Source organism: Tubulanus polymorphus, chromosome 12 (assembly GCF_964204645.1).
Source record: "Tubulanus polymorphus chromosome 12, tnTubPoly1.2, whole genome shotgun sequence".
In the NCBI taxonomy this organism is placed as follows: domain Eukaryota; kingdom Metazoa; phylum Nemertea; class Palaeonemertea; order Tubulaniformes; family Tubulanidae; genus Tubulanus; species Tubulanus polymorphus.
The window spans coordinates 2,542,670-2,553,068 of record NC_134036.1 but is presented as its reverse complement, the minus strand read 5'-3'; the positions used below and the strand labels follow the sequence as shown (position 1 = coordinate 2,553,068).

At 38.6% G+C, this 10,399-nt stretch overlaps 2 non-coding genes across 2 annotated transcripts; both read right to left on the bottom strand.

Moving 5' to 3' along the window:
* Window positions 1–2,307: 2,307 nt before the first annotated feature.
* On the bottom strand, window positions 2,308–2,380 carry Trnat-agu (transfer RNA threonine (anticodon AGU)). Its single transcript has one exon. It is a non-coding gene; the product is annotated as a tRNA-Thr (tRNA).
* A 4,519-nt stretch (window positions 2,381–6,899) lies between these two features.
* On the bottom strand, window positions 6,900–6,972 carry Trnat-agu (transfer RNA threonine (anticodon AGU)). The gene has a single exon. It is a non-coding gene; the product is annotated as a tRNA-Thr (tRNA).
* Window positions 6,973–10,399: the final 3,427 nt, after the last annotated feature.

The window sequence follows — 10,399 nt, the reverse complement described above, 5'->3', positions numbered from 1 at the left end:
TTAAATCCTTATACATATAAGACGATTTCATTCTTCAGTCTCGATGTCTTCACCAGGGGCTGATAACATAGTCAAGACTTTTAGTCCAAAAGTGATCTTTTATCTCGGTTGGTATCAAGCTGTTAGATTACCTACATGGTCGGGCCGGTTGCATAGTCATAGCTTAGACTTAAGACCAGCCTAAGACCAACTTAGTTCTATAACCCATCTAACAACTTAAGACCAGTCTTAAGATTTAAGACCACGTTTGGACTTAAGTCACGACTGTGCAACTGGCCCCAGAGCTGTAAGCTCGTCTTAGACTGGTCTTAAGTCTAAGCTTCGAATGCGCAAATGGTCCATGAATTTTCACTTAAAAATGCTCGACATTTTAGAAAGAAATGAACGGAAAGTCTAAGAGACATTGAGGTATTGAGAGTAATGACGCTTTCGGTAACAGTGACGGATAATGTTCTGTAGTACATTTGCATGTGGACGGAACCGGCACAGACTAATCAAAGATGCATTATCAGGGGTTGTAAGGTAAAGTGGTTACCGACAACAGATAGCAGAAATCAACCGGCTCCGCTACTGTGCTATTATCTTGTTGGACTTCTGAGTGCCCGCTTGTCCATTCGCATATCCCTCTAGACACCAACCGTTCAATTACTCAAGGAGTCAGTGTCATTGGCTTACATTTTAGACCAACTTAGTTCTATGACCAATCTTACAACTTAAGATCGGTCTAAGCTCATTTTAGTTCTATAGCCAATCTATCAACTTGAGACCAGTCTAAGCTCATTTTAGTTCTATTACCAATCTAACAACTTAAGACCAGTCTAAACTCATTCTAGTTCTATAACCAATCTAAGAACTTAAGACCAGTCTAAGCTCATTTTAGTTCTATAACCAATCCAACAACTTGAGACCAGTCTATGAACTCATTTTGGTTTTATAACCAATCTAACAACTTAAGACCAGTCTAAGCTCATTTTAGTTCTATAACCAATCCAACAACTTGAGACCAGTCTATGAACTCATTTTGGTTTTATAACCAATCTAACAACTTAAGACCAGTCTAAACTCATTTTGGTTCTATAACCAATCTAACAACTTAAGACCAGTCTAAGCTCATTTTAGTTCTATAACCAATCCAACAACTTGAGACCAGTCTATGAACTCATTTTGGTTTTATAACCAATCTAACAACTTAAGACCAGTCTAAACTCATTTTGGTTCTATAACCAATCTAACAACTTAAGACCAGTCTAAACTCATTTTGGTTCTATAACCAATCTAACAACTTAAGACCAGTCTAAACTCATTTTGGTTCTATAACCAATCTAACAACTTAAGACCAGTCTAAACTCATTTTGGTTCTATAACCAATCTAACAACTTAAGACCAGTCTAAACTCATTTTGGTTCTATAACCAATCTAACAACTTAAGACCAGTCTAAACTCATTTTGGTTCTATAACAAATCTAACAACTTAAGACCAGTCTAAACTCATTTTTAACTTAAGACCGAAAAATGGAAAATCTGTTGTTGCCGTCAAGCGATAACGGTCTTCATTTCCTCACAGCCTTATCTTCCATCTTCCCCCATCACACCCACTCCACAGTCTATTCTTTATATTTCGAACTTGTTCCCTCCAGAGTAAAAAAGTTAGGACAGTTTCCCGGAGAAATAACGAACGGCAATAAAAAGTGCAAAACGAGCACACGAAACGACGACAAAAGATGAGGGACTAAAATATATGCATATCGTAAAAACTGAGTTTTTATATTCCTCGTTACAGCCTTATCGTCCATTTCCTCTCAGCTTTCTCAATTCATTGTGCTCTTAATTTCGCACCCGTAACCCAGTTATCAGTCCCATCTCCCTCCCTTTTCATTCATTACTTCAATCTCTGTATCACAATCACTAGTATAGATACAGATAGTTCCATAGTTATTGCTTCTCCATCTCGTCGCGCCTTTCTCATCATTCTCCGTTTCACTTATACACCGATAACAATCTCCGTCCCGCGCAGTCCCCGAATCCTGAAGCAAAGCGTGTCCGTAAACGTAATTACGTAATTATAGTTTGTCTCGCTAATATCGCTACCGTGGAAGAATTCGTTTGAATAAGTGTCCACAGTTAACCTGTAATTAACTAATTAACCTATAAGCACGTGCTTGCAAGCCATCAATGTTCATTAGTCAGGTGTGCAAAAGTTGGTTAAAGATAACCATCATAATGTCGGTTAATGTAATCAAAGGGGCTGCAGTTGCTGAAAAGTTGGTTAGAGTTAACCAGTGGATAGTTGACAAAGTGAAAATTAAAAGGCACCGCCCGGATTTGAACCGGGGATCTCCTGTTTACTAGACAGGCGCTTTAACCGCTAAGCCACGGCGCCGCTTGTGGGTTCGACAGCTTGGACAGACTCCTGGTCAGTTCTTTATCTGGTGGTGACATGTGCGGGTCAGTGACCAGCTGCGTGACCAACTGTTATCTGACATCAGAACAGCCATCAACAGTAGGACTGCCAAAGAACCTTGGTTAACTCCCAACCCCAATTCATAGCTTATTGAATAACAAGGCGTAAAACTATTTCAAAGATTTTTGTACTTGTCACTACACGTGCAACTGGTTTTGGGGGCCAATTCTCTTTTTTACGATAAGCTGAGAAAACAAGCTCCTTTTCCCATGAAAGACTAAGAAGCCTACCACGTCGAAACCACTTTCACTTAACTAATACCAAAATCGATAAGCAAATTGTCCGATAATAGGCCTATAGGCGATTAGCGTTAAAGTTTAAATTCTGAAGCCTATAACATCGAAACGGAACCACTTCACTAAACTATTACCTGAATCAATAATCAAATTGTTCGATAGTGTGTGTTCAAATTCTTAGGCCTTAACTACTATTAACTACTGAAATCAATAATAACATTGTCCGATAACAATAATAGGCGATGAGCATTAAAATTTCAAATTCTGAATTTTGACGTGACGTTGATTCCGTTGAGATTGTGAGTGAGACCACCCAGAGTCCAGTGAATCTATATATACCAGCTGCGGTTTTTACGAAAATCGATATCCATCAATTATCCAATTCGTGCGATACGTGACCCTGGCAAGCGAGTGCGTTGTAACCGATCTGACTGTTGTAATAACGTTCCCGTTGCCACCCACAACGACTCATCAATTAGATATGTTCAATTAACGTTTTCTTGACTGATGACATTTTCAATTATGAATTTCGTTCGGGAAAAATTTGTACATTGCCGGTTTTAGAATCAGTAATCGAGGATGGTGGATTAGGTTACTGTTCTAATCGGTTTAGATGTCGTACTCCCCAGTTAGGTTGAAACAATTTTGGGTTTTTGGTTTTCACCACACATAAACATAAGATAGGTGTGAAGGTTAGGACGTTCTCGAGAGTATTGAAGCGTGCAGAAACTAGAACGAAAAAATTTTTTTACCAAGAAATATTCTCATTTTCCTTGTCATTGTCGTCATGTCGACGATATTCAAATTTTTCAATTGTTGCGAAAGCTGCGGATGCAAGATGGCGGCGAAAATTCCTCGAAGATATTGGAAAGCGAAGCGAAGAGCTGCTGCTGTTGCTGCATTATTTCATTGTGCATTAAATTAAAAAAGAAACCCACCTCCACCACTTTGGCGTCGTGTTGTCCCTCAAGCCAATACCATTCCGTGGTAAACGCCAATCATTTCAGGAATTTCTAATTTCGCAACTAATCATACCGCATTATTGGCAACTTAACGGTTTTTTTTTCATTCTTTAGCCTTCGAGAACTTTCTTTTACTTTTTTGCAGGGCTTTTAGAGAAATTAGAAATTAATTTAAGAAGAGGTGGGAGGTGCGCAATGCAACAATACATTTTTTTTTCATTCTTTAGCCTTCGAGAATTTGATTTTTTTATCGGGCTTTTAGAGAAATTGAAAATTAATTTAAGAAGAAATGTGAGATGCAAAGTGCAATAAGGGCAAAAACAAATTTTTTTCATTCGTTAACCTTTGAGAATTTATTTCTTGCTTTTGCCGGGCTTTATTTAATTAACTTATCCTCGATATTTTGACTCATTCCCAACGACTTCGACCATTCAGTAAATCTATGACCTTTTCTCCCTTTTAGAAAATCTAACATTGAATAGCATCATTAATCGCCGGTAACTCATCAACCGTCTGCTTCAGATGGAATTCAGCCAACAAAGCTTAAATCCGAAACCGTTTGCGTAACTTAAACTACGAAACTTCGAGTACGCATGAGGCGATGAAACTTTTTACACTGTCTGTGTCGTTCGTAACGTAATAACGAACGACCTTCGAAACTATTCAAATTATACAAGATAAAAACCGTTTTAGTCCTACACGTAGCCATTGGTGGTAACGTAATACACGTTAGCCATTGAAACTTATCAAAGATGTATAAAAACTCTTGGTGAAATTTAAGTAATTCTGCGTAGAGAGGAGGCGAGACCATGGAACAGCGAGTAATATAGTTCTATACAGTGCTGCGTCCAATTACAATCCCGATATCAATTGAGTATGTGCCAACCTGGGTCCGGTTTTATGAACTGAGTATCAAAGTTACCCTTAGGGGTAAATCTTAAATCTGGGCCCGGTTTTATAGACTAGGCATCAAAGTTACCCTTAGGGGTAAATCCTAAACCTGGGCCCGGTTTTATAGACTGGGTATCGATTTGTATTGCTATGAATTTCAGTGTCCTCATAGGTTGTCACACAAATACCGGGATAAGTTTGCCATAAGAATACGGACGCTCTTTCAGCCATCACGTAACAATATGGTTGTTAACTCTGCTGATCACGCATTGTCTGTGTTTGAAGATAAACACGGCGCTCGTTCGACGTAACTAGATTGTGTCTACACCTCTGCAGGACGTGTGGTGGTGGTGGTCAGGGTTCGACGACATCCTAAAGTTTGTTGCTACCATCTCCATGCAATTAAAAATGTTACTAGGACGATTATGTACGGCATTTATGCCTCGATTCAGCCTCCTCAGCAATTTCCTATTTCTATCATGTATTTTGTAACTTCCCCCAAGGGCAACACAGGAAGGTCGATGCCTTCTTCTTTTTTTAGTTACTTGGAGCACGGATCCGCACCCCTAGAATTCAGAAAAAAACCATAGAAATGAAAAAAAGATTTCGCCCTCCGCGTTTTCATCGCAAGTTCTGTTCGATTCTTATTTTTTCCTTCCCTTTTCTTGAAAAAATCTGTACTCCAAATAATGAAAAAGGGCCTATAGAAAAATACAGATTGTAACAATACTATTCGTGGCAATGGCAAATAATAGGTAATAAAAAACTTAAAGTCACTCTATGCACAAAATAGAAATCAGTTGGTATCGGGATTGCCATCCACAGTTCTTTGTTGCGAATGCAGAAATACAATATAATTACGATGACAACAATACGTTACGGTTGTTAAACTAGACAACAATCTAATCTAAACGGGTTTGTTTGTTGAAGTTCCAGGTGGTTGAACCATATCCAGAATTAAGATCAATAACAACTCTAAGTTCAATAACCGCGTTGATGATCTTCGTAGATGCGTCATCATCATCATCATCTTCAGGGACATATTTGCCTTGAGGCCTCGATCGTTTCTTTCTCGCTTTGTCAATCTCGCCATTAATGGGCGTTGAATACTAAACACTAATTTCAGCATTCTCAATGTAAATCGATGCCCAAGAGAACGACGAAATTTCTCTTCGATCCGTGGTTCAAGGTTAGATTTAATGGAAAAAAGCGAAAGATGAACAACGTAATGTAAGATTGAACGCAGAATAACAAAAAAGATGAACTTCTTTTGTACCACTAAGCCGAGGCCCGTTATGAAACCAAACTTATAACAGACCGAATCAGTTAGATTGAATGCAAAGTAACAACAAAAGAAAGATGAATTTCTTTCCCATAAGAAAATGATAACTTTCTGTACCACTTGAGCTGAGGTACACTATAAAGACTAACTTATAACTGATAGAATCACGGTACCTATTCGATCCGTTTAAGGTTACATTGAATGCAAAGTAACAAAAGAAAGATGAACTTCTTTCCCATAAGAAAATGATAACTTTCTGTACCACTTGAGCTGAGGTACACTATAAAGACTAACTTATAACTGATATAACTTATAACTTATAGCTAAGAACCTCTCTAATCCGTTCAAGGTTAGATTGAATGTGAAATATAACACAAGAAAGATGAACCTTTTCCATTAAATAAAGGATAACTTTTTGTACCACTTGTGCTAAGGCATGCTGTGATGCAAGCCCAACAGAGTACTCTGATGTAGCTATGTCAATCTGCTGTCTATACCCAACCGCCTCAGACCTTCTTCATGGCGAAATCTTGACGAACACATCTTTCTCAGTGAATGTCTGTCTAAAATCAATTGTTCAGACATGACAACCAAATTAATTTTCAAAGAGAAATGTCCGGGGGTACTGTTACAGGGGGCTGACGACGCTTGGACGAACATGTTTTGGGAACATGATGAATGTCTGTCGAGGGGCGTGGCAGGTTGATAGCTGCATAAATACCAACACTAAAACGGTATCTTATCGATACAGTCAGACCAATATTGAGCTTTCAAGCAATGCAACGATGAGCTTATTCACTTAGCTCTCAACTACTACCGTTGGTTATTTTTAATCAGCTTTTTAATACAATTTCCACATTTCAAAGGCGTTAATGTTTTCTTTAATAGAGCCATTGTCTCAAATGAAATTTTTAAACATTTCCACTTTCTAAAGGCGTTAATAATTACTTTAGAGCTATCATCCCAAATGTCTACGCTTAAAAACCCAGCCTAAAACCACTTTGGTCAATCTAACAACCTTAACCTATCAATGTAACTTCAAATGTAAGTTAAAGAAAATTTCAAAAAGGCACCGCCCGGATTTGAACCGGGGATCTCCTGTTTACTAGACAGGCGCTTTAACCGCTAAGCCACGGCGCCGCTTGTGGGTTCGACAGCTCGGACAGACTGGTCTTCAGCGACCAGAGATTTAGTGACCAGAACAGCCAGCTGCGTGACCAACTGTGATCTGACAGCGGGAAGTGGAGCGAGTGATAAGAACAGCTATTAACAATACGTTAGCGGCTAGAATAGTGAACTACCTCCCCCTTCACAAACCATTCTAAAGAATTTCTGTTTTTTGGAGTCATGTCTGGTTCTGGCGAATAGTATCGGGAGCCAATATCCTCATAACGATAATGAGCATAGAAAATAGACCCCTTGGCTCGAAAGGCTAAGAAGCTACATCGAAACTTATTCTACTAAACTATTACCAAAATCAATAAGCAAATCGCCGATGGTATAAATTCGTTTCTTGGCATTTAAGCTGTATTTATGCTTTGTATATAATACGACATTTTTCTTCAACGTAAAAATTTGAAATGGGCCAGAAATGTTTGTACAATTCGAAGATGAACAATAGAGTCGTTGAACAATCTGTGCCTCTAAATTCTATACCTTAGGAAAAAATAGAGAATCTTCTTGTGGAAGATTCTGTAGGTGAATTTGTCACTGGTATTCGAAACCCCTAAATCAAACTGTCATCAGACCGGTAACCTACCAAACTCTGAAAACAATATGTTTTCATGCCTCCTGAAATACTAACCTGTTCAAAAAACCCGAAATTCTGTGAAAGATTGCGTGGGCGAATTCATCATTGGTAGATTTGAAAAAAAGTCTAACAGTAAATGCGTTGACCTGCGAACTGAAAACGGATAAGTTAGACAAACAGGCGATGTTCTCGGGGGAACTTGAAACTACTGCATAATTTATACCCGCGTCGGCGCGAAATATCCTGAAAATAAAACTGTGATTTGATTCGATAATGCGAACTGATAAAAAACGGATGGACAAGTCCATAAAGATAACGCTAAAACACGTATATTATACCCGTGCATAATTTATCAGCAGTGTGAGCAGTGAACAAACGTGTGTCACCCGAGAACGATTGGACAGATTGGGACATGGGAGAACAATCATGGATGGGACAGACGGATACCACAAGATACCATCAAGGGAAGGTCTTTATTGGCCTCATGTTAATTTGACCACGTCAAATAAAATACAGCGATAAAAAGAGACTTGGGACATGAAGAACAATGGCAGGGACACAGACGGATACCAGGGGAAAAGATGCAATGTCTATGGGCAAAGTCATCATATCAATTTGTCCAGATAGAACAAAATATTACGGTAAAAACAAACAGATTTGGAAATGGGAGAGTAATGAATGGGAGGGATATTTTCTATGGGGTATGGCCTAGTGGCTACTGGCAAAGTCATCATATTATTTTTACCATATCATCAATAATTTAGAGGAAATGAATGAAACCGAATAAAAATTGTTTGGGACAGATCGGGCATATGAGAGAAACATTGAAGGAGAAAATATGTTAAGGGAAGAGGTTTAGTGGCTTAAACAGCGGACGCAAAGAAGATGCCATTGTTTTGAAAAAATCGTGAAATTTAAACGAGATACATGCATCCTTTCCAAGAGTATCCAATCAACCACATGAACTGGACAATGTTACATGGAGATTCTAACAGGTTGCCATCTTTTTTAGAAAGATATGTTGATGATGGCATAGGGGAAATAATGGAAGAAGAATGCCACTTTTTCTAGAAAGGTCTATTTGATTACATGAATTTGTTCGACCATTGAAGTGGAGCACCTTAAAACTTTGAATAGAGTTGCCGTTCCTCAAAATTTGGTTAGAGTTAACCAGTGGATAGTCGACATGGACATTGTTTAAACTTTGGTATTTATCCGTCGGGTATCTTCAACAAACTTTGCACCCGCTAGGAAAGTGCTGTGTATCGATTCCAACGGAAAGCGATGTTGTTAACGGTTGCGATAGCGATGATGAATTTGACGATGTCATAAAACGATTTACAGAAGGTAGCCATCTTTAATTCGCGGAATGTCACTCGGGCGAGATAGGCCGAAAGTGATAACTCGAAGATTTCCCGTTGACTGATAAGAGCACTTCATCCAATGATGGGACGTGCACTCTTCACTCATTCATTAAACATATCGGAGATAAAAGGTGCACTCGCGAGTAGGGATTAGTCCCATTGCTCATTTATCGCTATCCCTATCACACATCGGAAACTACGCATTAATTGCGCGTACTATTTACCGCCAGGACACGTTTCCGCTATCGCTCACTAAACGGTTAGACCGCATGTTATCTCTTTGTTGTTCTCGGACGATTGGATACAGCCGGAGTTTAAAACGACATTTCTCTTGTCTGCTGGAGATTTAGTTCGTTGACCTTCTCTCGACGGTCCGATCTAGCAGTGAAAGATAATATCATCATTGTACCAGTATCTTCATTTACGTATCAGTGATATATCAAATAAAAAACAATGAAAACAATCCAGACAAGATGGCCACTCAAATGATACCTTCATAAATCTCCAAAAGACATCACCGATTAATTTGTTGACATCAGGCACTTACAAAATGCAGGCAAACTCCATAAATTCCCCAATGACTGTACCATTCTTGATTACTGAGTGATTTGAACAGAAATGTGAAAGATGTTACTGAAGGCCTTACTGTTGATTACTGATTCGTTCAAAAATATGAAAGGTGTTCCTGAGAGCCTTAACCCCTTGATTGACAGATACGCTTTGGATAAGATGGCAACATCGGTCAATGCTTCTTTGATATCATCAACTGTTTGAGCAACATAAGCAATTAAAAAAAGGCAAACTTCACAAATGCCCAAATGACATCATTATTTCATTTGGCAAAAGATGGCAAAATCCATGAAATCCTCAGAAGACATCATTATTCTATTGGCTCAAATTTACAGAGTATTTTGCAACATAGGCACTTCAATGACTATGACAAACTCCTTATTCCAACAATTATATCATCAATTCAATTGGGGATATAGGCATTTCCAAAAATGACAAAATAGACGTGACCATTAAGGCTTGTCCGGAAAATATGGTTGCTTCCGTGTGGAAAATACTGCAGCCCCCAGATAAATACCATAGCAACAATTAGGTTTCAAACGCCACTATTTCAACATCCACTGGTTAACTCTAACCAGCATTATTTTGAGCAACTACAGCCCCAGCCAGATAGATAGCATAACAATTAAGTTTTGATTGTCACCATGTTAACTATCCACTGGTTATCTATGTTATCACTATTTAACCAACTTTTGAGCAACTGTACCCCCTGAAGATTATGAAGTAGATTATTCCATAAAATTTAAAAGTTTCGTGCCCCCCGAGTGAAATTAGTTGACGATTTATCAATGAAATCTGACACCGATAATCCGGAAATAATCCCGCGATCGTGATCACAAAATGATTCGGTCTCGTGTGATCTAAATCGTGTAATTAGACTCTC